Here is a 27433-nt window from a genome sequence, read left to right on the forward strand (position 1 = left end):
ACTTTAAATATGTGCATTCTATTACATGTAAATTATGCTTTATTAGATTTTTTAAATGTCAAAGTGGGCAGTAAAGGGTACATTTTGGTTCAAATGTGGTCGTGTTTTAATCCTGAAAAAAGACCCTTTATTTTTAAATGTGGACTATCCATGTTATTCTGAAGAAGTACATTCAGCTCTTTCGTAATGTTAGCATTTCCTCATCCAACTCAGGATTGAGTACTGGAATTTTAGTGATGACTCTTAGCCACATTAAGATAGGCATTTCTTTGATAGACACTGCACTCTAAATGCCTACTTTTCCCCCATTATTTCAATTGAGGGAAAATAAAACAGCAAACTTATCCATTAAATATTTCACAGAGATTTTAGGACTTTAAAAGTACAATTTGAATTGAAACCACCATTTTGTAATATCGTTTTTCAGGGTAGGCTGAAAGCAAAATAACAGTACTTTTCATAGGAAAAGCCAGATTGAACAATCACAAAATTACCTTTAATGTCACTTTTCAAAGCAATTATAAATAGCCTAGGAGGTAATAAGATTGCATATATGAGATTAAAAAATATCCTATGCTATTTTTGTGGGAGGGAATTGTATAGTGTTTGGATTGATATGCAGAGTGAGTTTGTGATCAGAAGTAGCTTTCTTTTCTATCTAGAGTCAGTAGCCTGCAAAAGAGAAAAATCTATAAAAGTCAGAAAGAAATTAAAAAAAAAAAAAGAACTATTCAGTAAGATGGATAGAAACTTAAAATGACAGAAAACTAGAAGAGTAGCACTGAAACATACATCACCATATATAAAATAAATAGCCAGTGGGATTTTATTGTATGACACAGGTACCTCAAATCTGGTGCTCTGTGACAACCTAGAGGGGTGGAATGGGGTGGGAGGTGGGAGGGAGGTTCAAGAGGGAAGAAACGTGTATACTTATGGCTGATTCATGTTGATATATGGCAGAAACCAACACAATATTATAAAGTAATTATCCTCCAATTAAAAATAGATTAAAAAAGAACAGAAAATATATCTTAGACTTATGTACAAATGAGAGAAAAAGGCTGGGAAAGGAGAGTGTGTGATAGATGCAAAACAATATAAAGAATGTTGTGGTTGCCGGGGAGGAGCAAATCAAGTAGGGCTGAAGAGACACAGAAATTGAGAAAAAGATTTAATTTCCCCTAGGGTATTCCAGTGCCTGGAAAATCCGATGGACGGAGGCCCCTGGTGGGCTGCAGTCCATGGGGTCGCTAGGAGTCGGACAGGACTGAGCGACTTCACTTTCACTTTTCACTTTCATGCATTGGAGGAGGAAATGGCAACCCACTCCAGTGTTCTTGCCTGGAGAATCCCAGGGACTGGAGGGGGTGGGGGGGGGAGCCTGGTGGGCTGCTGTCTATGGGGTCGCACTGAGTCGGACACGACTGAAGCGACTTAGCAGCAGCAGCAGCAGGGTATTCCAGATTTCTTCAAAATTAATTAAAATTTTAGGCATGTACACTATCATTTGAGGATGAGATGGCTGGATGGCATCACCAACTCGATGGACGTGAGTTTGAGTAAACTCCGGGAATTGGTGATGGACAGGGAGGCCTGGTGTGCTGCGATTCATGGGGTCACAAAGAGTCGGACACGACTGAGCGAATGGACTGAACTGAACTGAACACTAACATTTTAGAAACACCTGAAAGTATATTTTCAGTTAATAGATTTTGAAGAAATTGTTCTAATTATCATATTGTTTTTTTCTGAATGAGCAGAAATGCTTCATTATGAGATATATCAATCTTTCCCCAAGGGGTGGGGTGGGAATTTGAAATAAATAAATCCTTCACAAATAAATGGCATAACCACAATCACAGCTAATACTGTTCTGACTGCAATAGCCACAGTTAACACTAGGGGGCTGTAATTCCATTGGCAGCAGTTCCCTTCTGACCACAAATGTCTTAGTCCCTGAAAGGGTAACTTGTACAGGATAGTGAAATTAAGTGTATGCTACAGCAGGTAGAACATGTCATTACTGTGTATTAAAAGGTTTTATGCTTTACAGCATTGCTATGTAAAATTCTTATTGTATAGACTAATAACTTTGCCATCAACTTCTTCATCAGGCATGGAGTCTCACCATTGCTCCAAGATTGCCACTAATTTTGTACCTCTGCTTCTTGAAACATACTAGGTAGAACCAGTTCTACATCCCTTTTCCTGAAGAAATTGTTTTTATATACTATAAGTCCTCTACCATTTCATTAAAATAGAAGTTTAATGTGATTGTGTGTTCTCACATAGTTATTTCAATAAATCTTTGTGCTACTCGGAGCTGTGAAAGAGAGAAAATACTGGTTCAGTTTTTTAATTTATAACATTAAATGTATTTTCTGAAAGTTAGAGTAAATCAGCAAAGTTTCATCCAAGTTGTTTTTTACAACTTTGAATTCAGAACAATTATTTTTATTTATTGTTATAGGAATGAAAAATTTAACAATTTGTTCTTATGGTCCATTGTATCTTGGATGATTAAAGGGGTAGTTACATTAAATTATTTAAATTGTGGCTTTAAATTTTATCACACAGATATTATATACTATGCTTTAAGCATGCTAAATGCTAATTTATATTGATGATTATGAGCTAATATAATATTTTAATGTTTCAAATAGTATGGTAATTAACATTTCATATGTATTTCTCATCACAGGAGAAATGGTCTTTACAGCATACTGTTTTACTTACTTAGTTGAATGAAAGAATTAGCTTTGTAGCAGAGGAAAACATTTCTCTCTACTCTCTTGGGTTCAGTAAATGAGGTCTGCAAATTAAACTGACAAAGGAGAGATTAAAAGAAGTAAAAGGTTTATTTCATATGCATATGAAGCCACAAAAGAAAGCAGCTGGCTTGTTTAATGGTTCAAGTTAAAGGCATAAATACCTAATTTAGTAGGGAAAAAGGAAGGGTAAGAAATTGCTTCTATGGAAAAAACAAATAGGTTTCATTAGGAAAGACACATGGATTTTTAGGAGAACTGACAGGTTATAAGATTGTGGTAATGTTTGTCTATACATGTATGAGTGGTCTTTCTATCTTCAAGAGCCATAAAACTCCCCTGGAGAGGGGGTTTATAGAAGCCTCATTTCCCAGAAGTTGTTGCTTTTAGTCAGATAAGGGAAGCTCCCAGGTGGCTTTTTTTCTGAATATATTGAATCTCAAAATATCTTCAACTTAAACTAATCTTTATATCAACTCTGGGGTTCTGAGTCGGTTCCACAGCTTTATATTTTGTATTTAAAACTTTTGGGTCATGTTTAGTATGCTCTGGGAAACTCTTTATACTTAAAACATGCTAAATATTAATGTTGTTACACCAAAGTTATTTGTTCTACTGCAAAGATGTAGCTAGCTAATATTTGTTTTCATTTTGTTTCCACATCTCAAAATAAATACTGTCAATTGATACTTTTAAAATAACTGATATGGAAATGGTGATTTTTCAAATGTTATTTCCTTTTCCAGCTATCAGTATTGTTTTAATACATATGGGTAATATAGCTAGCACTTAAGTACTACTGATCTGTAATTATTTTATATGAAATGATGTTTTAACTTAATATTTAGCTTAGAATTTTGCCGATTCATTTATAACATTTAACTGATATTTAATTTCTTCTTTAACTGAAGGACTGACACTGATGTACTTGCTATACTAATTTTTTTTAATTCATTTTGTATAAATGAAACTGTCTTTATTCTGTCACTAATGGATATCAGCCTCATTGTTTCCTGTTAATGCTTTATATGTGAATAGCATGAATAGTTGCCTTACTTATAGAGTTCTTACTGCATTTTTTTAAATGCTTTCTTTTAGGGTTATCAGCCAATATCCATGAGCATCTATAGGCCAATTATCACCATCCTTCAAAAATAATTGTAAGTATTCCCATAAACATGCCCCAAATATTATTTGCAATAATATTCAACCATTATACTTAGGTGATTCCTATTATTTAGCCTCTTTAGACCTACCTCTGAACTAGTAAAACATTTGCAATTAGTGACATACTACATCTACATGTTACATAGTACATACTGCATATTAGTGACATACTACATATTATTTAACTGGTAAATAACATTTTAATGCAACCTAAAACAAAAGTCTCAGTCTATCTTATTATCAAATAATGTGTTAAACAGACACCCTTGCCAAAGTGTTAATCACTATCACAGTTTATATTAAACAAATAGAAAATAAGCATAAGAACAATTAAGTTAGTGAAGACAAAATGTGAATATTCTGTTTTCTCCTTAAACAAAGTCTTAATATTCAATATTGGGGCATACAAAACCCAGCTATTATTTTCTTATAATACATTTTAGAAAACAAAGCTCTTGAAAATTCTTGGTGGAGTGACCTGAAAATTTCAGGATAAATGAGGGCAAAGACTGAACTTTTGTTTCTCAAAAGGGGATATCAAGTTACAAATGCTGAAAAAACTGCTCTAGAGAATGGGTTAGGCTTCCCTGGTGGCTCAGAAGGTAAAGACTCCACCTGCAATGCAGGAGACTTTGGTTCAATACCCAGGTCAGGAAGATCCCCTGGAGAAGAGAATGGCAACCCACTCCAGTAATCTTGCCTGGGAAATCCCATGGACAGAAGAGCCTGGTGGGTTAGTCCATGGGGTCGCAAAGAGTCCCACAAGTCGGATACAATCGAGCAACTAACTCTTTTTCTTTCATGCTATTTTAATGGGGCTTACCATGTCGAACTAGTGATAAAGAATCTGCCTTCCAATGCAGGACACAAGAGATGCGGATTCGATCCCTGGGTCAGGAAGATCACCTGGAGTAGGAAATGGCAACCCACTCCAATATTCTTGCCTGGAGAATCCCATGAACAGAGGAACCTGGCAGGCTGCAGTCCATGGGGTCACAAAGAGTCGGACATGACTGAGGGATTAAGCATACATACACACAGAATGGGCCATTTGGCATTCTATAGACTTCCTGAGCATGATGATTTGATTGCATAAATATATTACAAGTTAGGTAAAGTGGGTCAACATGTGGTCCTCATTTTAAACTCCAGACTAAACAGGGGATTCTCGATTAAATTTAATTGTTGTTAGAGTCCTACACATATATTTAATACCACAAAATGTTTTTAGAATGATAGTTTGGGGGAAGAACAGATAAAATCATGGAGGGTAACTCTCTTTGACAAAAAAAAATTTAAAGAGCTCTTTTAGTATAAAATTAATATAAAATCATTATATAAATGAAATTAAATAATACAAAAATAAAGTGGAGAGTAGAACTCTATCAAAATTGGAGAGAGATTGGAAATGGAATATGATTGGGAATGTCTGTTGTATACATTATTGATAATCAAGAAATAAAAGAAGAAAATGGTGATTTTGACATCCAGACAGTTGCACTAAAATTACTGTATTAAAACATACCAGTAGTCAGAATGGCAACCATTAAATTGCCTTGCTTTGTTTTTTAATGACTTTCACTTATGATGATGACAAAGGTTTTACTTCCTTTGTTTAATATGTATTGAAAAAGTTACTGAAAGCCAGCTTTCCATAGAGGAAAAATTGACATTCAAATAGTGTAATATGTAAAATTTTAAAGAGCCCCAGCAGCTGTCCTGGCAGTGCACAGGAAGTCACTCATTTTAAGTTTGTGAAGATCTGAGTTTGCCTGCTGATGTTTTCACTGTTGGAGAAATAGGTTAAGGTGCACACGCAGGTAAGTTTACACTCTCAAGCTTCAAACTGTGCTCACACAAGGCTATCTCACATAAATCAATGGCCTCATAAGCCTTGCCTTAGGACAAAGTAAAGATCAAGGTAGCAGAGACCAAGGTCAGCCTTGGCAGAAGGTGATGTTAAGACAGTTTCATTTTTAGTATCTCTGTTTCAGTACTATTCCATCCTTACCATACTGTCTCCATTATGATCACTCGACTCTTCTCCCAGGTGTGTGTACCCCAACCCTCTCTGTACACATACCTGCTGGCATCTTGCTTTTATCAAGAAGATTTAATACACAAATTCATCCTAGGCAATACCTAATAACTCAGATCCCATCCAGAGAGGCATATTTTAACACTGAAAATGTGGCTCCAATAGCTAAATTTCTTGATGGGCTGAAAGAGAAAACATGCCTCAAATCTCACTTACATGGTTGTTGCCTACTTCACTTCTCCGAAAGGCTGGCTTTGTCAGGGCATGTTAGTGACATGAAAAATATATGTATAGCCAACTTAATATAAAAGGTTAGAGACTGGTTATTTATGGTAAATAATTTTGTTAGTATTAAATGTGTTAATTCTTACTGTATATAGAAGAATACCAAGAGTTATATTATAATGTATAATGTATATATATACATCCACAACCTGATAGTCTCCAATTCTTAAAAATATTGGGTACCTGGTGATTTCTGTGGCTATTTTAAGTTATATAAGAGTCAATCGATTTAAAAAATGTCAGTTGACCTGATTTGTTTCCAGCTATCATTCGAATTTAATAAAACCTTCCCTAAAGTCCTACTTATGTCACCATGAAATATATATATCATAGTCAAGGTAATAATTTAGGTAATGTATACAATGTCTCCTGTGAAAAATGATCAGCTGGACAACTGTGCTTCTCCCGAGCTGGATAAGGTTTGTAATATCAGTAAGTATCAAAGGTAAACATTATCTTTTTTTTCTGTAAAGCCATATCAGCATTTAAAGCTTCTTAACAGAAAATGCTAATGTGATGAAGAAATGGTGTACATACGTTGATTCTATGCTGTCATGACAGGATTTATACTTGTCACTCTCTTGACACACATATTAACAATTTAAGATTTTATCTTTTAAACTTATTTATGTGGCCTTCTGTTACTACAAATAAATACAAATTCACTTAGAATTTTTTCAGTAGGAGTTCTATGATATGAAACTATTATGCAGTATTTTCTCTAATAAAAATTAATAATAAATTAAAACTTAAATAGACTATAACAAAAATTAACTATTACCAACATTGATAGACAATTCCAGTATTTTACTTTGCAGTATACTGTACTTGCTTTATTCCCAAAGAGTTTAATTTCTTGGATTTAATGAAATAAGTATGTTTTTTATCACTCTTCAACTCTTTACTTGGTTAAAGTAAATAATAAATAATCAAAACCCATGAAAAGTGTACAGAATTGAGTGTGAAATAGCAGAATATAATGTGTCCTATGTGGAGTATATGCCTTTTACATCACCTACAGAAACTAATATGGTATCTTGCACATAATATACATTTAATAATATATTCAATAATGAGTTTAATAATAACTATTGAACTAATAATGGTAAAATAATGTCACTTTTAGAAGAGAGGTGATCAATTGGGCATGATTTTCAGTAAATGAATATATCTACACATTTAAAGCATAGGAAAACTATAGCCTTTATAAGAGAATTCCACATGACACACAGTTTTTACTTTTATTAATATTAAAAAAATTAAGTGGTCCTTTTTAATAATTTAGTAAAAAACATTGCATTAACTAAATACTTAAAGAAATATTTATTGATTTTAATAATCAAATTTAACCAATTGATAACTTGAAAAACTACATACCATATGTATTTTTCACTCTTAAGTGGCCTGCACCAAAATCCACAAAGGCTGACAACATAGTTTAGAATGTACACATTCTAAGCTATGTCAACTTTTCAAAAGTGAAAGTGACTTTATTTTGGAAAGGTTAGTAGTCAAGCAGTTTCAAAGGAGAATTACATTTCCATCCAACTAGATAATAATAGTAAAATAATTTCACACATATGTTTTCTGTCTTTGGACATATGGCTTTCAAAGTATGCTTACACCTTTAAAGTATACACTTTTAAAACATTTACACCTCCTTAAATATAAAATATGGGAATAACTTGAGTAACTGCAGCAAACAGATTAGTACATGTCATATAGAAGACATCATGGTCAAAGAGTTTATGACATAAAAAAATGTTGATTTTTTTAATTTCACTCTTAAAGTATTTATTAGTCTTAACTTTAGTACATATTGCTCTAATTTAAATAATACCACATTTAAAACAGTCAAATACAGATACTTTAGTGGAGTGGAAGTTTTTCTGTTGTGTGAAATGAATATTTGTGTATTGAGTCATGTTTCTATTACATTTTAGTCTTATTTAAAAATTACTTTACCTCCACCAAAATTAAACATGTAATCCAGACAAGTAATACACTGCATAGGTTAGCTTGCTACCAACTGCTTTCTGAAATATTCCTTCTTTGCAAATCTAGGTACGGTCATTCATTTAGCTTTCTCAAAATTAAATATCTTTATTTGCATATTTAGAGATACTAATAAACTAGTACTAAACTAATAAGACAATAAGAACATATGAAAATCAAATAGTTGTGGTATATTCAATAAAACCTGTATATAATTAACTGGCATTCCACTGAATATTCCCCTTGACTTCATAGGGTTTTGATTATGTGAGAACATACTCTCAAGGTTTTGCAAGTTTCTTAGCATCATTGCTAATGGCACTATCACTTAAATAGTTGGATTAGGCAAGAAACTGTCAGTCATCCTTACACATCTTCCTATCCCTTATGTCCCATAACCAAATTCATCACTAACTCCTGTCAGCTTTAGCTCCTAAATGTTTTTACTCCATTTCTACTGTCGTCATACCAGTTTGGCTTTCCATCATGTTTTGTCTGAGTACTGGGATAGGCTTCTAACTAATCTTCATCCAATTATATATTTGCATCCCCAAATTCATTCTCCCAATTCCTTCTCTTAGGATAAAGGCCCATATCTTTATCTTGGTTTATAGGAAACCATCTGATCTGGCTCCTGTCAACTTCTTCAGCATCATATTTTACCCTTTCCCCTTGCCTCCTCCTGCTTCAGCTACATGGTATACTTCCAATTCCTTGAACTCATCATTCTTTCTCTTCTTTTGTGAAAACCTCCTGCATTTCCCACCTCTCCTAACACATCACCAGATAACTTCTATTAAGCATTTAAAACATAACCTGAAAGATATTTCTTCTGGGAATAGGGAAGACTTCCTGCCTACCTTACCTCCCAAGACTAAGTCAGCTTCCTCTGTCAAATACCCGCATAGATAACTCTGTATAACTTTCTATCATACCACTTAACTCAGTCCATAATTATACATTACGTTTGTGATTAGCTGAAGACTGCCATGTCCTCCATTAGATGTGAACTCCATAAAATCAGGGACTGTTATTTGCTTGCTCAATATTATATTTTTAGCATCTAGCACAGTTCTCAGCATATGATTCAGTAACAATTCATTGACTGACTAATTGAATTAACAAATAGGCAGTATCTCTTAAAAAGTCATTCGTTTAACCTTTTGAGGTGGTTAATATGTGGCTGTTCAATTGCAGAGGATTTTTCTACTCCCCCTGGTGGTAGCTAGTGTTAGTTATAAATATTGCATCCTGGTGAAAACAGATCCCTCAGTTACCATAGGGTTGCAGATGTGAGCTATCAACTAACTTTGATAAATATAATAGTAAAAGTATTGCCATGACTTTAAATGTAATGTTAGCTATACAATCAGCTGACACTTATAAATGCCTGATGCCACATATGAATTGTTGACTGGTCCAACAGGGATATTGAATAGGTCTCTCTTACCCTATTTCATGCACCAAGAACTTCATATTCACATAACTAAATCATATCACTGCTATGCATTATTAAATAAGAAAATTCAAATTTATGGCAAATTAATTATAGCATAACCTGTAACGTATTAAGGATTATTGCTAATGAGGCTTACACATTAAAAAAAAGATTAGGAGTTTGGCCAGGGATGGACTGGGAGTTTGGGGTTAGTAGATGTAAACTATTACATATAGAATGGATAAACAACAAGGTCCTACTGTATAGCACAGGGAAATATATTTAATATTATGGGATAAACCATAATGGAAAAGAATATAAAAATTAATGTATATATGTGTATAACTGAGTCACTTTGCTGTACAGCAGAAATTAATGCAATATTGTAAATCAATATACTTCAACAAAAATTAATTTAAAATAGACTATTCAATATATATTGAATTTAATTATGAATAATCATTGATTATATGAATATATGGAATATATATAAATATAATTGAAATGTGATGTTACTAAATGAGTACATTGTCAAGTGGTCTAACTCTTGGTTCATGTTTCCTCCTGGCTTTCTTATTTCTGCTTTAGTCTCACACTGTAGTTTTATTCCACTGAATTGTACTATCTTGCACTGCACTATCTTGCAGTGGCCCAAAATTTGTTTTAAATTACATACATCTGCAGTAACTCATACATTTTTAACAGCATAGTCATGTTTCCATTTTTTTATCTTTTAAAATATTGATAGACAATTTTAAGACAGCATGATGAGAGCCAGAGCAATGTTTCGCAGAAATTACTATGGATAGAATCATCTGGGGATCCATTTAAAGATCAGTAAATCTAATCAGTAGGTCTGGGAAGGAGACAGAGAGTTTGCATTTCTAACAGGCTCCCAGGTGATGTTGATGCTGCTGGCCTACATTTGGCGCAGCAAGGTAACAGAGCTGGAGTCAACAAATTTTTTATTTTTATGTAAACAGGCAGGTAGTAAATATTTTTGATGTTGTGGACCATACGGTCTCTTGAAACTTTTCGGCTCTTATGAGCGTGGCTGGGTTCAAAGAAAACTTTATAAAGGCTGAAATTTGAATTCCATACACTTTTCACTTAGTATTATGTATTATTAATCTTTTTAAAAATTTTCAGAACCATATAAAAATGTAAATACCATTCTTAGCTCATGGGCCATAAAAAATAGTCTGTAGTCTGCTGACCACTCTGCTCGTTCATAAAGTACCAATGGATAACTTTGCATGAGGCTTGTCAACTACAAATTAGCACTTGCCATCTGCCTCTACAAGGATTAAATCATGTGTTGCTTCAGCTGCTGATTTTCAACACTCACTGAAGGGAGTTCAGATTGGAGATCAGAAATGAGGCACTCTCTGCTCTGGAAAAACTGGTAGAACAGGTCTTCAGAGAGCTAAGAGATTTTCAGAAGCTGATTTTATGAGCCCAATTCTTGCATCTCCTTATGTCTAGAAAAGCACTAAATTCCTTCATGGTGACATCTGCTTCTCATGACTAGCAGAAACCTCCTGCAAAAATACAGTCAAGCAGTGCTTGACTGCATGTATTCCTCCTTCACCAAAATCACATATATACTGATCTTCCCCCCTACCTCTTTGGAGCAGTTTCTCAGAGCTATCTGAAATGCTGTCTCCTGGGCTATAGTCCTCATTTTGCTCCAAATAAAACTTAACTCACAACTCTCCTGTTGTGCATCTTTTTAAAGTCAACAGGCTGAAGGTATGCGGTAAGATAGGTTCTGTAGGAAACACTGGCTAGGCCTTGAAGAAGTAATTGTTTTCTGGACAGAGAAGTGGGAAGTTGTGAAAGAGAGAGATACAGCAACATCATTAGTGGTTTCTAAACTAAAAGTACAGGAGTGTTGCAAGAAAACAAGCCTATCTGAGTGGAGAAAGCGCAAAAGAAATGGGGATTCCTTATATGCATGTTTAATCAGGTGAGCAGAATGAGAAGTGGGGGGCGGGGGATGCTATTAAGTTTCACATTTTGGAATTTCAAGGGAGGACTGGTGCCCTGGGAGGGAGAGAGAGAATAGAAATGATTAAGGAAATCAGACAGAACAAGATGCATTTGAAGGGTCAGGACTCTCTGCAAGTGACTGCAGACTGTTCTCATTTGAAAGCTTTGTGGAAACATTGATGTAATTGATCAGGCTTTGCAATTCATTGATGAATAGTGAAAGGAGTATCACAAAACCAGATAGAGCAAGGCAGGCAAGCCATTTGTCCACTGTTAAAGCACACAGCAGACTCAAAAGGTAAGCCAAGTAAGAACTGAGGGCTGAAGATTAAAAAAGATGGTCTCTACCAATGTCTCAGCATCTGATAGACTTTGCTGAAGAGCTACAAAGGCTTACACAATGACAGGCACAATGAGCATATAGGTTTTATAGAAGATGTTTTTATTACTTCTGAGGAAGTGTCAGTGGGGTGATATTATGAAATATTACAAAAACAAGAGTTGGGAATTACAAAAGATAGAATATCAAGTACAAAACTAACTCAATCCCAATACTTTTTGGAATTCTTTCTCTTCCTCTGTCTTTCCATTTCCCATCTTATCCCTCCCAAAAGGACTCTGTCCAGTTGTCTTAAAGCTGTGTTTCATTGGCATGCTATAAGTGAAATAAGATTCACTAGGAACTTATTATTATTAACAAGAGACTTCAGGATTTTTTAAAAATTCTCCCAACAAGCTAACAAATGGGGAATTTTTACTACCACTTATTTACCTAGATCTCCCCCAAAGTAGGGAGTGCATCTGCTAGTATTTGTGACTTAGTCAAAACCCAAGGGTAAAAAATTGAAGGCACAGCAAAGGGAGAGTTTTCATTTTTCCACACTAGAAGGAAAGTGCAAATTTTGGTCAGAAAATTTTAGGTAATTTTCAAATACTGACTAACCATGAGAGGAACAGCAACATGGCTTTATTAATCTAAGTTAGGAGAGTTCCAAATGTAGTGAAAGGGAATTGTAAGTTTAACAATCAAAGGACCTGTGACCAAGTTTCCCATCAAATGAGAAGAGACGTTATACATAGTTATAAGCTATCATTTATTGAACAAACACTACTCAATGTCAGGCAATGTGCTAAAAATTATACAAATGATTCCATTTTATTTTCACATTCCAATGAAAGTGGTTATTATTACCCATACTTAATATATGAGGTCTCGACTTTTAAGTGAGTTATCCAAGTCTCTTTTGAGTCCTAGGGACTTGCCTAAGAAAAAATGTTACTATATCAATCCAGCAATCTAGCATCTATCAAATGCTAGAGAAAAATTAGCTACTGTTGCTTTCCTTGATATTATTGTTATTAGTATTATTGCCATTTTCTTGTCTCCTCTAAACCCTGTCTAGCTCAACAACATGGAAGTCAGCATGATATAAATTTGTCAGATGGATTACATGCAACAACCCACTTAAAGTTTCTAGCATTTAGAAGCCAATTAGTAAATGTCAAAACTGTATGAACTTTTCTCTTGAAGGATACTTTTTATTTTTAAATGAGGAGAAACAAAGCAGTAGATACTGCTACTTCTGATTATTTAGTGGTGTGCCCCTGGATAAAGAACTTGACAATTTGTTCTCAGAAATCAATGTTTGACTAGAAAATGAATTTGGTTCAAGTGCCTGGCATCAGGAGGTTAAGAGAGTTTATGGTTAAAATATTCAGCACACACTTCAAAGTTTCTGAGCTTTTTTCCTGCTCCGTCTACTACCTACGTTTGTATCCCTAAGGACTGGTACAGATATTTCCAAAGTATTTGTGTATTTAACAAAGTATTATTATTCATAATGCTTTTGAAATAGTATAATTCATTCTTTCGTGCCCCAGTTTAAACATTGTCATTTAACAGTTCAATTAGTGTTTACTGATAATGCAAAATTGCTCAATAAATGTTGGATGAAAGTGTGAATGACTCATGTCCATTATTATTTATTATTTCTATATCTTTAAGATTTCTGCAAATAAAGCTTCCTTTAAATTGGATATATACTTATCTCTGCAAGTTCATTTTAATAAAACACATAATGTTCTGCTGAATATAAAAACATAAATGAATTAGTCTTTAGTACACTTTATTTCTTAGTATTATATTTAAAATTGGTACTTGATGTGCTAACAGTTAAGTGAAGCACACCTTCCTTACACTGTTCACTCCTTGGTGCTTTTCTTCATTTAATATTCATTTTGATGAGTTTGGCACTCCTGATGCCTTTAAAGTGTGAGCCAAAATTTCAGTTTACTAACAGATCTTTATGTTATTGGCTAACAGTAACCTCTGATTCTAAAAGGAAAAAAAAAGTATCTCTAGCATCCAAAAGAAACCTAAAATTTCAGTGTGTTCTCTAAATTTGTCCAATAAAGGTATAACTAGAAAGTACTTCTTTCTGGTAAGGACAGGAGAGCCAAATCCATCAGTTCTACAGTTTGTTCCAGCTCTTGAAAAAAATTTGGTGGAGGGGATTATAATTAATGGATTAAAGAAGATTTAGACTTTCTTGTAGAAGTGAGTTTTTCAAGTATATATGGAGTTTGTAAGTAAATTCTGTTTCTTGCTAGAACTTTAATTTATGAGATCATAAATTTGTTGGTTTTGGTACCATGCAAGTTATTGCTGATCTTCAAAAATGTTTTTGTGTAACAGTGGAGACAAGCCAGATTGGAGAGGGTTTAGATGTAAGGAAATGAGGACAGCATGTCCAGACAACATGGTGGAATGGGGTGGTGGGAACCGATAGTACTTGTCCTATTTGAGGGGCAGGACTTGGTGATTTTGAACAGTAAGAGAGAAGGAATATTCAAGAATGACTCTCAAGTCTCTGGCTTGAGCAGTTAGTGATGAGATACTTTTTTTGAGATGGGGTGTACAGGAGGAGGACGAGGAGGAGAAGTTTTGTTTGGGGAAAGGGACAGAGATAAGTTTAGTTCAGACATGTTGGATTTGAGTTGTTTCTAAGATGTCCATTGGGTGATATCTAGTAGGCAGGTGGGTAGGAAGTTATTCTGTGGCTTTCACTTCCATTTCAGTTGTCTTCCAATGTAGACGGCCCTTTCCCCATCTCTGATTTAGCTGTCAATATAAAGACATCACTTTCCTTCTAGAAATTTGTCTCTAGTTCACTTCCCTTTCTGATGCTATATTTAAAATTGAGATACAATTTTAACATCATAAGTTAATTAATGTTAAAAAGTACATTTTTAAAGAGAGATTCTATGGGGAAATTTTTTTTTACTTGACAGCTGATCATTGGAAAGATAGCTCAGGCAAAGCAAGCTATAAAGTTAATGAGGGAAAAGAAATGAAGAATGGGTAAGACTTGCTTGTGCTGTAATAAAGTGTAAGAAGTGACCTCTGAACCCAGCAATGAAGATGGAGTTGAATTTAGAGTGTGGCAAGGGCAGGAGGAGGAACACTTCAAGTGCATTTGGACGGGGGGAGGACTTCATGAAAAGACTGGAGAATACTGAATGAAGCAGAGTTGATGGGGTCTGTGACCTTATTGGGTTGTTGTCGTTCAGTTGCTTAGTCATATCCAACTCTTTGTGACTCCATGGACTGCAGCATGCCAGGCTTCCCTGTCCTTCACCACCTCCTGGAGTTTGCTCAAACTCATGTCCATTGAGTCAATGATACCATCCAACCATCTCATCCTCTGTCACCCACTTCTCCTCCTGCCCTCAACCTTTCCCAGCATTTGGGTCTTTTTGAATGAGTTGGCTCTTCACATCAGGTGGCCAGAGTATTGGAGCTTCAGCTTCAACATCAGTCCTTCCAATGAATAATCAGGTTGATTTCCTTTAGGATTGTCTGGTTTGATCTCTGCACACAGTGATGAAATAATGTGGGGTACATAAAGTGAGAGCAACATGGAAATGATAGAGGAAGGTGCTGACTAAGGGGTTTTAATAATACTTATTGCAGCTCTTCCAAAGAGAAATTCCTGTGACTACTTAGAATTATGGGACTGGATCGCTCATCTTTGTCTCACAGTTCTGATGCTTTGGTATCATGCCTTCCAATTACTACACCTGTAACAAACATCCCCTACCACCAGGTGATATAGAGTCATCTCATGTTAGAGTTGCTTTCCATTGTTTGGGACTCTGGCGGGATGAAATTCTTTCCAAGCCACAACTTTAAAAATCTGGTCATCTATTTAATGTCCCATTTACTATCCAGACAGCATTTTGGGAAAAGTTAAGATGATCACTTCTCAATAATTCATAAGCTTAGGTAATTGATTTATATTTTAAATTCCCAAGGGAGGCACCAAAGCAAATGTACTTAACACTTATATATGACTTGTTTCCAGACAACTTTCGTTATGTTTGCTATCTAACATTGAATTTTAAAAATTATTACATTTTTTTTTTACTCCTTTTTCACAATTAACTGGTTGAAATCCCTATGGTAGAGTTATAGCTGTGAGAAGGGACATCCACCGAATTAGAGGAAAAGAAAAGAATAGCTGGGCTCTAAGGCCTTCAGGGGAAGGTCAGTGGCAATTTGGATAGCAGGAGTTGGCAGAATACAGATCCAGTAGTTCTGCCTTCATTATGCTTTATGATATCATGCCCCAGAGAACATAAAGTTCTCAGTTTATTTCTTTTGGAAAAATATATAAATCCAAGATCTTTATTTTTGACTCTTCATATTAATAAGTAGTGCATTAAGTTTGCATTAGAACTAAAAATTATGTAACCTAGTTTTAAGAAGCAAAACACTACAACTTACATACCAAAATACCCCTGTCACAGGAAAAGAATGATGCTTATAGATTAAATTACTCAGTTTTCACACAATTTGCTGTAAACATTTGACTAGTAGCAGAGTCCAGAACGAGTAGTTGATGGTGATAACACTAAGTCTTATCCTTTTCCCTCTCATTTGAATCTCTGGAGGTTAGAATAAAGAATAAGTGGACTAAGTTATTTTGATATTATAACCTTGAATATTAGATTAATCAACAAAAATAATTATGGAGAATTACTATATGATTGACACTATGCCAGGAATTATGGGGGTTACAGATAACTCTTAGGTAGGCTCTATGACATCTCAGTTTGTTCATAATCCTATTGATGAGATAAAACTAATTATGGTAAAACAAACAAAAAAGGCAGAATGTTGCAAAAAGCCAAATAGTGTGCTCTGAGCAATGAAGATTATACAGATATAAAGGGGAGGAATCAATGAAGCCTGCATTTTAGCATTTCAGAATCTTCAGGAAGTGAGCTTACAAGCTGGGACAAATTAAATACAATTTTGCCATGATTATCTCTTCTATCTCATTAAGCAGTCTTTTTGTCTCTTAGGCCTTATCCAGGCATTGACATAATTCTGTATCTTGTACATAGTAGGCACCCTGTAAATATCTGCTGGTTGAGTGATTAAGTTCTTGAGACAGATATTAGTAAAAGGAAGCAAAAGAGAGGCATTTTGCTTTTCTGTCCAATATACAGTTATCTTGAGAAAAAAATCTGTACTGGCCATGGAGAGAGTAACTTATCATTAGATCGTAGTTCCAGTCTGAAAGTAAAGCTGATAGATCTGCTTCTTAAAGACTCCAGTGCCCAGTAGCTCACCCTTATGACATTGAAGAATGAAGGTAAAATTTTGAATGTTTGTTGGATCATGAAAAGAATTTTGGCTCACTTGTCTCCACTAATTAGTTATGATTTAGAATATCAAGATTTTAATGATGCCTGGAGTTAACTTTTCAGCAGAAATGTTTCTCTAATGCTTTGTATATCCCCAGATTTTAAGTAAATATTTAAATAGTGTGAGTTTGGACTCCTTTTAGGAGCAGTATTCAAATAGTATCTATCTTATGCTAAGAAAAGGTTTATTATTATTTTTTTTAATCTTCATAGCTTTATACTAAAGAACTTTTGGTTGTTTAGACATGCTTCTCTTCCACAAAAACAAGAGATATTGAATTATATTGTTGCAATTAATGCTAAGTGTGAAAGTCACTGAGCCATGTCCAATTCTTTGCAATCACATGGACTGTAGCCCACCAGGCTCCTCTGTCCATGGAATTCACCAGGCAAGAATACTGGAGTGTGTAGCTGTTTCCTTCTCCTGTGAAGATCCTGACCCAGGGATTGAACCTGGGTCTCCTGCACTGCAGGCAGATTCTTTACCATCTGAGCCACCCACAAAAGCCCAAATTAATGCTAAGCAGGTATGTAATTTTACTGGGACATGGTTAGTCAATAATGACACAAGATGGCTGCCACTGATGAAGTAAAAACCTTGACTAAATGTTTTTAAATTTTAAATTTATTTTTTAATTGAAGGATATTTGCTTTACAGAATTTTGTTGGTTTCTGTCAAACATCAACATAAATCAGCTATAAAAACCTTGACTACATTTCTTTTAGGTGAATTATCTCTAGTACAGCATTGCATTTTTATGAGTATGCATATTGAAAGTAATATTATAATTTAGCATTAAGGCTACAGCAATCATACTTATATATAAAACAGTTACTATGGGAAACTGCAACAGCTTTTCAAAATTGTGGTATAATGAACACATATTTTTGACATGATGAATGAAATGGGACCACAACTTCACAGATGAATGGTCTTCTGAAGAAAATGTGATCTGTTAGAACCGATAATTAATAGTTTATCTCATGTTATTTTCCATGTTTTTATATTTATATCCATCAAATAGCACATTGAAGAGAGTATCTATATTCTAACGGGTTAACCAACAGTTTAGAAATAAGTCTCCTTTATTGGAAAAACAGAAACAAGTGCAAATTCATATTTCAATTTGCCATTATTCTAGAATTTTAGGCAGGAAAATATGTTCTTTATGAGTCACAGATAAGCCTCACTGCACTGTAAATTTTGGAGTACACTTTTATTTATTTATTTATTTATTCATTTATTTTTATTAGTTGGAGGCTAATTACTTTACAATATTGTAGTGGTTTTTGCCATACATTTTCCTCTGCTCTTAAACTGGGTACTGCTTATTTTTAAATTGTTTTCTTCCTCCTCAATTTTAAAAACCTTTCACCATAACAGGCCTAGAATATCACCAGTAATTCTCATTTTGCTGAGAATGTTCATGTATTTGATTCCATTTGGCTTCAGGCATGTAGGAAAAGTTCTAAACCTCAACTTCGGTAATGGAACTTCCTTATCCAGGGAGGGCAGGCAAGAAGGAAATCGAACTTTTTATACCTGCTGTACTGATAACATTTTTAAAGTTTGAAAGAACCAGGCATTTGAGGGAATGTAGATCAACAACATGCATTACTAGCAGAAGTATACATTGTACAACTACTTGATGTACAATTGGCATTGTCTCCTAAAACTGAATATTCACAATGTGTATACAATATATTGTTTTAGTTTTTGATTGATTAACCAGTTTTGTCAATGGAGCCATATTTGCTGAAATGATAATGGTTATTCACATACCAATGGTTATAATTAATCCAGTCTTATACACTTATGGGCTTCCCTCATAGCTCAGATGGTAAAGAATTCACCTGCAGTGCAGGAGACCTAGGTTTGATCCCTGGGTCGGGAAGATCCCCTGGAGAAGGAATTGGCAACACACTCCAGTATCCTTGCCTGGAAACTCCTATGGACAGAGGAGCCTGGTGGGCGGCAGTCCCTGGGGTCACAAAGAGTTGGACACAAGTGAGCGACTAACACTGTGCTCTTACAGTTAGACTATTTATCAAATTCTGGGATGGCTGAGTTCCAAAGCTACCAAATGGGGCATCATTTGGTAAGGCAACATAATAAGCTAGGACAAAACTAGAAGAGACAGGCTTTTAAAAAATAGGAACATTATACATTTAGACTAGGGCTTGGTTCATAGAAGTTTATCAATAACTTCATGAAGCAAATAATGAAGAAAGAAGTAATAATGATTATTTGCCAATGTCTGCTTGAAGTGACAAATTTTTAGTCACAACCAGGAGAAAAAATGGGAGGTGCAGAAAATGGAAAGTTTTCTGTTTTGTACACTTGGGAGAATGGGTTCCTTCCAGGTGCATAGGAAAAAATGTGCCTTTGTCTTTTACATAATTTCAAAGTAATGATCTACAAATTCTCATCAGGAAACTTTAGGCAATTTTAAACAGTCATATTCAATATTTAAGCCAACATAAACAATTAGGTATAGGGATTTCCCTGGTGGTCCAATGTAAAGCAACTTGGCTTTTTGTAAAAAAAAATTATAAGACAAGTAGAAAATGTAGAATTATCAACTAAAAAAAATCCAAAAATTTTTAACTAACTTCTGGTAGTTTGAAAGAGAATTGCTGTTGGTGACATGGGAGACATTCATTTGTGACAACTGTTATTTATTGAACATCTGGGCTTCCCTGATGGCTCAGTTGGTAAAGAATCCACCTGCAATGCAGGAGACCTGGGTTCAATCCCTGGGTTGGGAAGATCCCCTAGAGAAGGGAAAGGCTACCCATTCCAGTATTCTGGCCTGGAGAATTCCATGGACTGTATAGTCTATGGGATCACAAAGTGTCGGACACGACTGAGCAACTTTCACTTTCACTAAACACCTAATGTCAGGTACTGGACTGGACTCTACAAGTTATTTCTGCTAACTCTCCCAAGAGTTAACAGGCAATGAAGTGGTTATTATTGACCCCATTTAACATATAAGGGAACACAAGCCAAGAGGGCTTTAGTAAGTTTCCAAGGTTCTAGGGCTTGTTCCTGGATTCTGAACCCAGATCTGCTTGATTCTAAGCTCACGTTTCTTTCAACTGAAGCTGACCCATGTGTGTGGTCGTCATGCTGACAGAATGAAGCAATGGATCCTGCAATATTTCAGGTCTCCTATCCACACCCTCCTTCAAGTTGGTCCTTTGGCATAAAACACAGGGTCCCAACCCTAGCTCCACTGTCAACAGCACTGGCAAATGACCCACTGGGCTCCTCCTTGACCAACTGGGCATCGAACAGTGCAAAAACAAATCCCTCTGGAAAGCTGGGAGAGTCACACTGTGGGCTACTCCTGCATGCAGGTGGGTACATATCTCCAGGGTCCTGGGACCCCGCCTAAGAAAAGTGAGGAGGTGGAGAGACCAAGCAAGCAGCTCAGTATCTTCTACTACCAGATAACAGTGACTATGTCTAAATCAGCTTAATAGCAGGTGCTCAATAAATGTTGTCACCATTATTGTTAATTATCATAATTACTAGCTGTGTAGCTCTTAGCAATTCACATTAACCCTCAAAGACTCAGTGTCCTAGTACATAAAATAAGCTTGACAGTAGTGGAATGATCTAAGATTCTCATGGTGACAACATTACAAGATAAATTTATTTAAATTGCCCATTAAATGCTAGGACAGGAGAGAGAAATTGTTCTCTCCTCTAGATGTGACAAAATTGCGATTATAATAATCTTATAAATTTGAGCTCCTGTGTATTTTATTTGCCCCATATCCTTACCAGTTTCCTGACAAACTAGCCTTCCCCTGCCTCTTCATTCCCTGCAGATAGTGTAAACGTCTCTTTAAGCCTAATGCTGACAGAATTTCTTCTCTATTTCTTGTAATTTAGATTTATTTTTTTCCATTTATTTTTATTAGTTGGAGGCTAATTACTCTACAATACTGTAGTGGTTTTTGTCATACATTGACATGAATCAGCCATGGATTTACATGTATTCCCCATCCCGATCCCTCCTCCTACCTCCGTCTCCACCCAATTCCTCTGGGTCTTCCCAGTGCACCAGGCCCGAGCACTTGTCTCATTAGATCTACGCTCAGGACCCATTCCTAGCCCCTTCTTTCCTTCATAATATCTTTGAATACTCAAGTCCCCATCATTTGGCAATAACCAGTTTCCCACTTTTTTTGCACTCATTTGTACTCATTTGTACATACAACTTTAGCTAAGTTGTAAACTCTTTGAAAGCAAAGACCTTATATTCTCATACATCTTAGTGTTTACTGTAGTCCCTAGCCCTGTAACTTGCATTAAGTAGAAGCTCAATAAATACTAACAGAAAAATTCACTTAAGTTACCTGTGAAGTCACTCATTAATTCTTATAACCAGGACTTGAAGAAAGATCTAGAAAATTAAACACCCTGTTTTAGTACCACATAAACATGGCATTATTTTCTGTGAAGTAAAACATAAAGTGAAAACTCATTTAAAATCCAGGCAAGATTAGTTTGTGAGAGATGAACTCATGGTAAGTTACTTAACTGAATATTTTGAAGTAAGACCTCATATTTTTTGTGTGTATTAAAGTTGTGGCTGATAACTTGCCTTCCCAGGAAATGTCTTTAGCGTCTTCAACCATCAAGGACATTGGGCTTACAGGTCTAACCTTAGGTCATGACAACATTTTCATAATTAGACCACACTGTAAAATAATGTACAAAACTTGCAGCTCATTATAATTTTACTATTTTCAGACAATTGAGATGAAATGTATCAGTGAAAAATACATGTTGAACTTAATCCTTTTATTTAAATTTAAAACTTTAGATGAGGGTTTCCCAGGTGGCGCTAGTGGTAAAGAACCTACCTGCCAGTGCAGGAGATGTAAGAAATGTGGGTTCAATCCCCGGGTTGGGAAGATCCCCTGGAGTAGGAAATGGCAACCCACTCCAGTATTCTTGCATGGAAAATTCCATGGTCAGAGGAGTCTGGTGGGCAGCAGTCTGTGGGAATCACAAAAAGTCAGACACGACTGAAGTGACTCAGCACAAATAAATCCTTGTTGACTGAAATACAAGACCATATAAAAACTATGACACAATTTTTTTTTTCTGACAATTGGAAGGAATTGACTTTTTATATTGTATGTATTTTAAAATTTCTTTCTTTCAACTGTCTTTCAACTGTCATCTTTACTGCCACTACTGAACCAAAGACGAAAGAAGTCTGAACATCAAATATGTGAGGGATACAAAATGGAAGGAGAAAATGGGCATGTCCCTGTATGTAAATTTCCTTGTTCTGAGGTTCCAGAAATTGGCCTCTTTTTTTAAAAAAATGAAAATAAAATTCTTAGACATATGGCAAGATATTCATATGATCTACTAACGTTGTGAATTAATGTGTTACAATGGTAAGTTTTATTTTCCCCTTATTATTTTAATGCAGAACAAATGCTATTTGAACATCCTCCATACCTCCCCAGGCTTTCTGGGTAGCTCAGCTGGTAAAAAAATCTGCCTGCAATGCAGGAGACCCTGGTTCAACTCCTGGGTCAGAAAGATTCACTGGAGAAGGCATAGGCTAGCCACTCTAGTATACTTGGGCTTCCCTGGTGGCTCAGCTGGTAAAGAATCCATCTGCAATGTGGGAGACCTGGGTTTGATCCCTGGGTTGGGAAGATCCCCTGGAGAAAGGAAAAGCTACCCACTCCAGTATTCTGGCCTGGAGAATTCCATGGACTATATAGTCCATGGGGTAACAGAGTCAGACATAACTGAGTGACTTTTACTACATCTCCCCAGACATATATACACAGATATTACACTGATAACATCAGTGGATGTGGGAAGACAGTCTTTTAAATAGATTTTTAAAACTTAGTTTCCTAAAACAGTGTAATCTAGGGTCTTGTCTTGGAAGTCCATGTGGGTAGGTGAGAATCTGTCAACATAATGTCTGTTCTCAGAATTTTTCCTAAGGGCAACATGCTGTTTTGTTTCCCATGTAATTATTTTCTTTTCTTGCTTGTATACTTTAATTTCATTTAAAATTGTGAGGATTGGAAAGTATGATTATTTAGATTATCTCATAAAGCAATTTTTGTGATAAAGAGTACGAATTCTCTTTGATAAACATCTGCTTACAGTTGAATGAAGTGTTATTTAGTATAGAATGTAGTATTCAAAAGAAAATGCAATTTATCTAGGAAATGCTGCTTTCCTTGTTGCATTTACCCTCTTGCTGGCCTGATGTTATCTGTTTTGCCTATTTGTCCTTTGTTACTGTCAAGACAGCAAATTTCTATCTGAAGCAGATGGTGTAACTGCCATTGTTCAAGCTGCTTAATATTCATTCTGCTGCAGGGAATTTTTATCACTAAACCTCTAATTTGGAAATATTAATAAATCAAAACCATTGACTGTTCTGTCTGGGATGTCTGCAACCATTACATATCTGAAGAGAAAAATACATATTTACATTTTGAAAATTGTATCAAAAAACTTGTTTATTTCTTAACACATCAAAGTAAAGATTTATTTCATTAAGTTAATATATAGTGTGATGGTGGGTAAATGCTATAAAATTTAAGTCAGTCATTTGTTGTATATAAATTTGTCATGGACTTTGTTTCCTTTATTAATGTCTCCATATTTTATCCCAAAAGAAAATTTTAAATCACAATGTGTCTTGAAATTTTTGAATAAAGTGTTTAAATTTAAATCTATTTTTAAACTTCCAATTTAGGCCTTTTTGTCCATGGCTCCTAACAGCATCCTGCCTCATCTATCCCACATGAAAGCCATCAGATTTCATATTTTACCATCAGGAAAGAATTAGAGAGAATGTCATTTTTTTCACTCAATCCACATGTTCAATATGGAAATGATTAAAACTTAACCAACAGAAGTTTTCCATTTAACTTTATCCTTACAACTTTAAGGCAACAACTGAATATTTTGTGGACATATTCATAATAACTTATAAGTAAATAACACATATGTATACTTATTCAGTAAATAGAATTCCACAATGTTCATGGTTTTTCAGTGATTACTACTATAGAAATAATTCCACTCAGTGTAATAAGGTAAACTATACACAGTATCCCATAGTTGGACAATTGCACAATCATCAATGACTGATTCTAATTGAATGTGTGTTGAGCAAGTCGACTGTTGGTAGGGAGACCATACGTTCCAGTTTGTCCAGTGTAACCACAGTTTACACTTATTAAGCAAATATGAATACTTTCTTTGACACTCAAAAGTGTCCCTGTTTGGATGCTAAGTTACATGCTTATTCTATTTTTTTCTGCACCGATAAAAACCTAAGAGTTAGATGCTGACATATGTGAAAGAACTATAAGCAAATGTCTCTTACCCAGAGGAGCATACAAACTTATTAATAACAAAATAAATGTATACATAATCATTGCAAAATAACCCATATTTCTTTGCATTAAAATTCTAAATATGTGGCACAGGCAATAAGCACTGTGGGGACTCAGATAGATAAGTGAATGTGGATTAGAGCTGTTGAGGCTAGTTTAAGCAGTTGCTCTATTAGAGACTTTGCAGGCATGAAGTCACATGGACAAAGTTCTAGGGATGGAAATGATTACAGTTCACTGCTGATCAATCAACAGTGAAAATGACAGAATACAAAGAAGAGTGTAGTAGAAAGAACAATCACTAAGGACTTAGAAATTCTGGTCTTTTATCCTGGCTCTGCCACTGGTCAACTTTATGTTACTGAGTAAGTTGCTTCTTCCCTTTGGCTTTATTTCCTTCACCTGTTAAAAAAAAAAAAGGGAGCAAATTAGATTCATCCGTTCCTCTGTTTATGGTGAGATTACTTTGGGCATGTGACTATGGGACTAAAGACTATGGAGAGGATCTCTAAAGTTCCTTTCCTGCTCTGCTTCCATAGCAATGACTCCCATCACCTGTGTTTCCAAGGACATAGTTGTTAAACAGCTTGGGATCCTGTGCTTCTTCTCTGTCAAAAAAGTACTTATTGCTGGTAAGTGAACCCAAACCAGCAAACATTTGTTAAGTTGACTTGAAACTTTTCCCAGCAAATTCCTTTATTTCTTAATTGGATTTAGGCCATATTTTCTTTCCTTCTGATAATGATGAATTCCCAGAGTGGTTGGGGACCCTTCCAGGAGAAGCTGGTATTGCATATTTTCATAGTGTGAAAACTGCTCTTGTGGCACAGGTAACCAAGTCTCCGGTCAGCTCAGCTGGCAAACCTGGATCCCATGCACTGGTCTCCTTTGTCACTTCTCACAACTGAGGCAGGCCTATTCCCCATTCTGATATCAGAAAGTTTGCTGTTCCCAGCTCTAATCTATAAGGACAGATGATGCTCTTTGAAGAGGCAGTTGTAGCAACTGAACAAAGGACTCTACCAACTCAAGGAGGGTAATATGTCTTCTGTGAATCCAGCAGGTTCAAGGCTGTAGGCCCAGTTCCTTTGATAGTTTTTCCTATTGCAAGGAGAGGGGTAAGTGGTCCTAAATCATCAGAATGGATTGTACATCCTTTCTGCACATGGATGTGCCGCTCCATTAACTGGAGAAGCTGGAGGTAGATCTAGTCTAAAAAGAATCCGAGGAGCAAGAGAAAATTTTTTACTGATCTAATATTTATTCTGTCTTTAAAATTGTGGTATGCTAACCAAAATAAATCTGAGACTTCTTCATATAGTAGATATAAAATACAAGATCAGATATTAACAACTTTTAAGTTGTTACTTAGTTGATTTATGTTTGGCAGGTCATAAAACAGAGACAAATTGTTTTTGGTAGAAGTGCCAGGATATATTTAAATCTAGCTGCAAGTTCGCCTGTTTGCTTTCAGTATTGTTAGTGGTGGTCATAGTTGCAGTGGGAGGGGATGAAAGAGAGGGAAGTCAAGATTTTATAAAGAACAGTTGAATGAAAAACAGAAGTAACAGAAGAAAGAGGAACTATAATAGATGTTTGATCATAAGTGACTGCTGCAAGAAAAGCAAATTATTGAATTTAGAAATGAGGGCATTTATTTTCTCCATATTGTAACTTACACATAGAATGGTATAACATTGCTATAAGGGGTTTCCCCTTACTTTTTGCATGGTTAGGGCTTCCCAGGTGGTGCTACTGGTAAAGAACCTGCCTGCCAATGCAGGAGATGTAAGAGATGCAGGTTCAATTCCTGGGTCAAGAAGATCCCCTGGAGAAAGAAATGGCAACTCGCTCCAGTATTCTTGCCTGGAGAACCCCATGGACAGAGGAGCCTGGCAGCATATGGTCCATAGGGTTGCAAAGAGTTGGATATGACTGAAGTGACTTAGCATGCATGCAGGCTAGCGGTTTAGCATGCAGTTTAGCATGCATGGAACAGAAAACTGAAGTCCTTTCAGGAAAATTTCCAAGTGAACTCCAAGTCTTAAGAAATTTCTACTAGCTCTCCAGGTAGTCCCATTGAAAATTTAAACTATCAGTGAATTTTTCTTCAGAAATACATACTCCTATACATTTAAATCTGTAAATGTACTAAGTAAGTAAGTGTTAATCGCTCAGTTGTGCTTGACTCTTTGCCACCCCATGGACTGCAGCCCACCAGGCTCCTCTGTCTATGAGATTTTCCAGGCAAGGATACTGGAGTGGGTCGCCATTTCCTTCTCCAGGGGATCTTCCCTACCCAGGGATTGAACCCGGGTCTTCTGCACTGCAGACAGATTCTTTACTGACTGAGCTACAAGGGAAAGCAATACATAAAACATTATTAAATCAGAGGTATGAGCAGCTGAAAACTGACAGGAGCTGAAAATTGAGTTGTAAGTAAATCACTGAGAGTCTGTCTTTTCAAATATACTGCTCATGAATTTGAAATCAATCTGCTTTATTCTACCAGTAATAGTAGAGTTTCTACACCTTTATTTACAAAATATTTAAACTTCAGAAACTTCTGACTAAAAGTGGGGAAATGGGAGGAGGAAAAGCAAAAGGCATAAGGAATCACTTGACAGT

General features: G+C 35.6%; 1 protein-coding gene and 1 non-coding gene across 4 annotated transcripts in view; both read left to right on the plus strand.

The window, feature by feature from the left end:
- The window catches only part of HTR2C (5-hydroxytryptamine receptor 2C), a 336239-nt gene that overhangs the window by 24912 nt on the left and 283894 nt on the right, over positions 1-27433 (plus strand). For all 3 annotated transcript variants that reach the window (XM_043458646.1, XM_043458645.1, XM_043458647.1), the window contains exon 2: positions 3870-3931. The gene's annotated coding sequence lies outside the window, so the exon portion shown is untranslated. The remainder of the gene's footprint in view (positions 1-3869; positions 3932-27433) is intronic.
- Positions 20645-20773, plus strand: LOC122436205. The gene has a single exon (XR_006267962.1). It is a non-coding gene; the product is annotated as a small nucleolar RNA SNORA35 (small nucleolar RNA).

Source organism: Cervus canadensis, chromosome X, assembly GCF_019320065.1.
Source record: "Cervus canadensis isolate Bull #8, Minnesota chromosome X, ASM1932006v1, whole genome shotgun sequence".
NCBI classification, from domain to species: domain Eukaryota; kingdom Metazoa; phylum Chordata; class Mammalia; order Artiodactyla; family Cervidae; genus Cervus; species Cervus canadensis.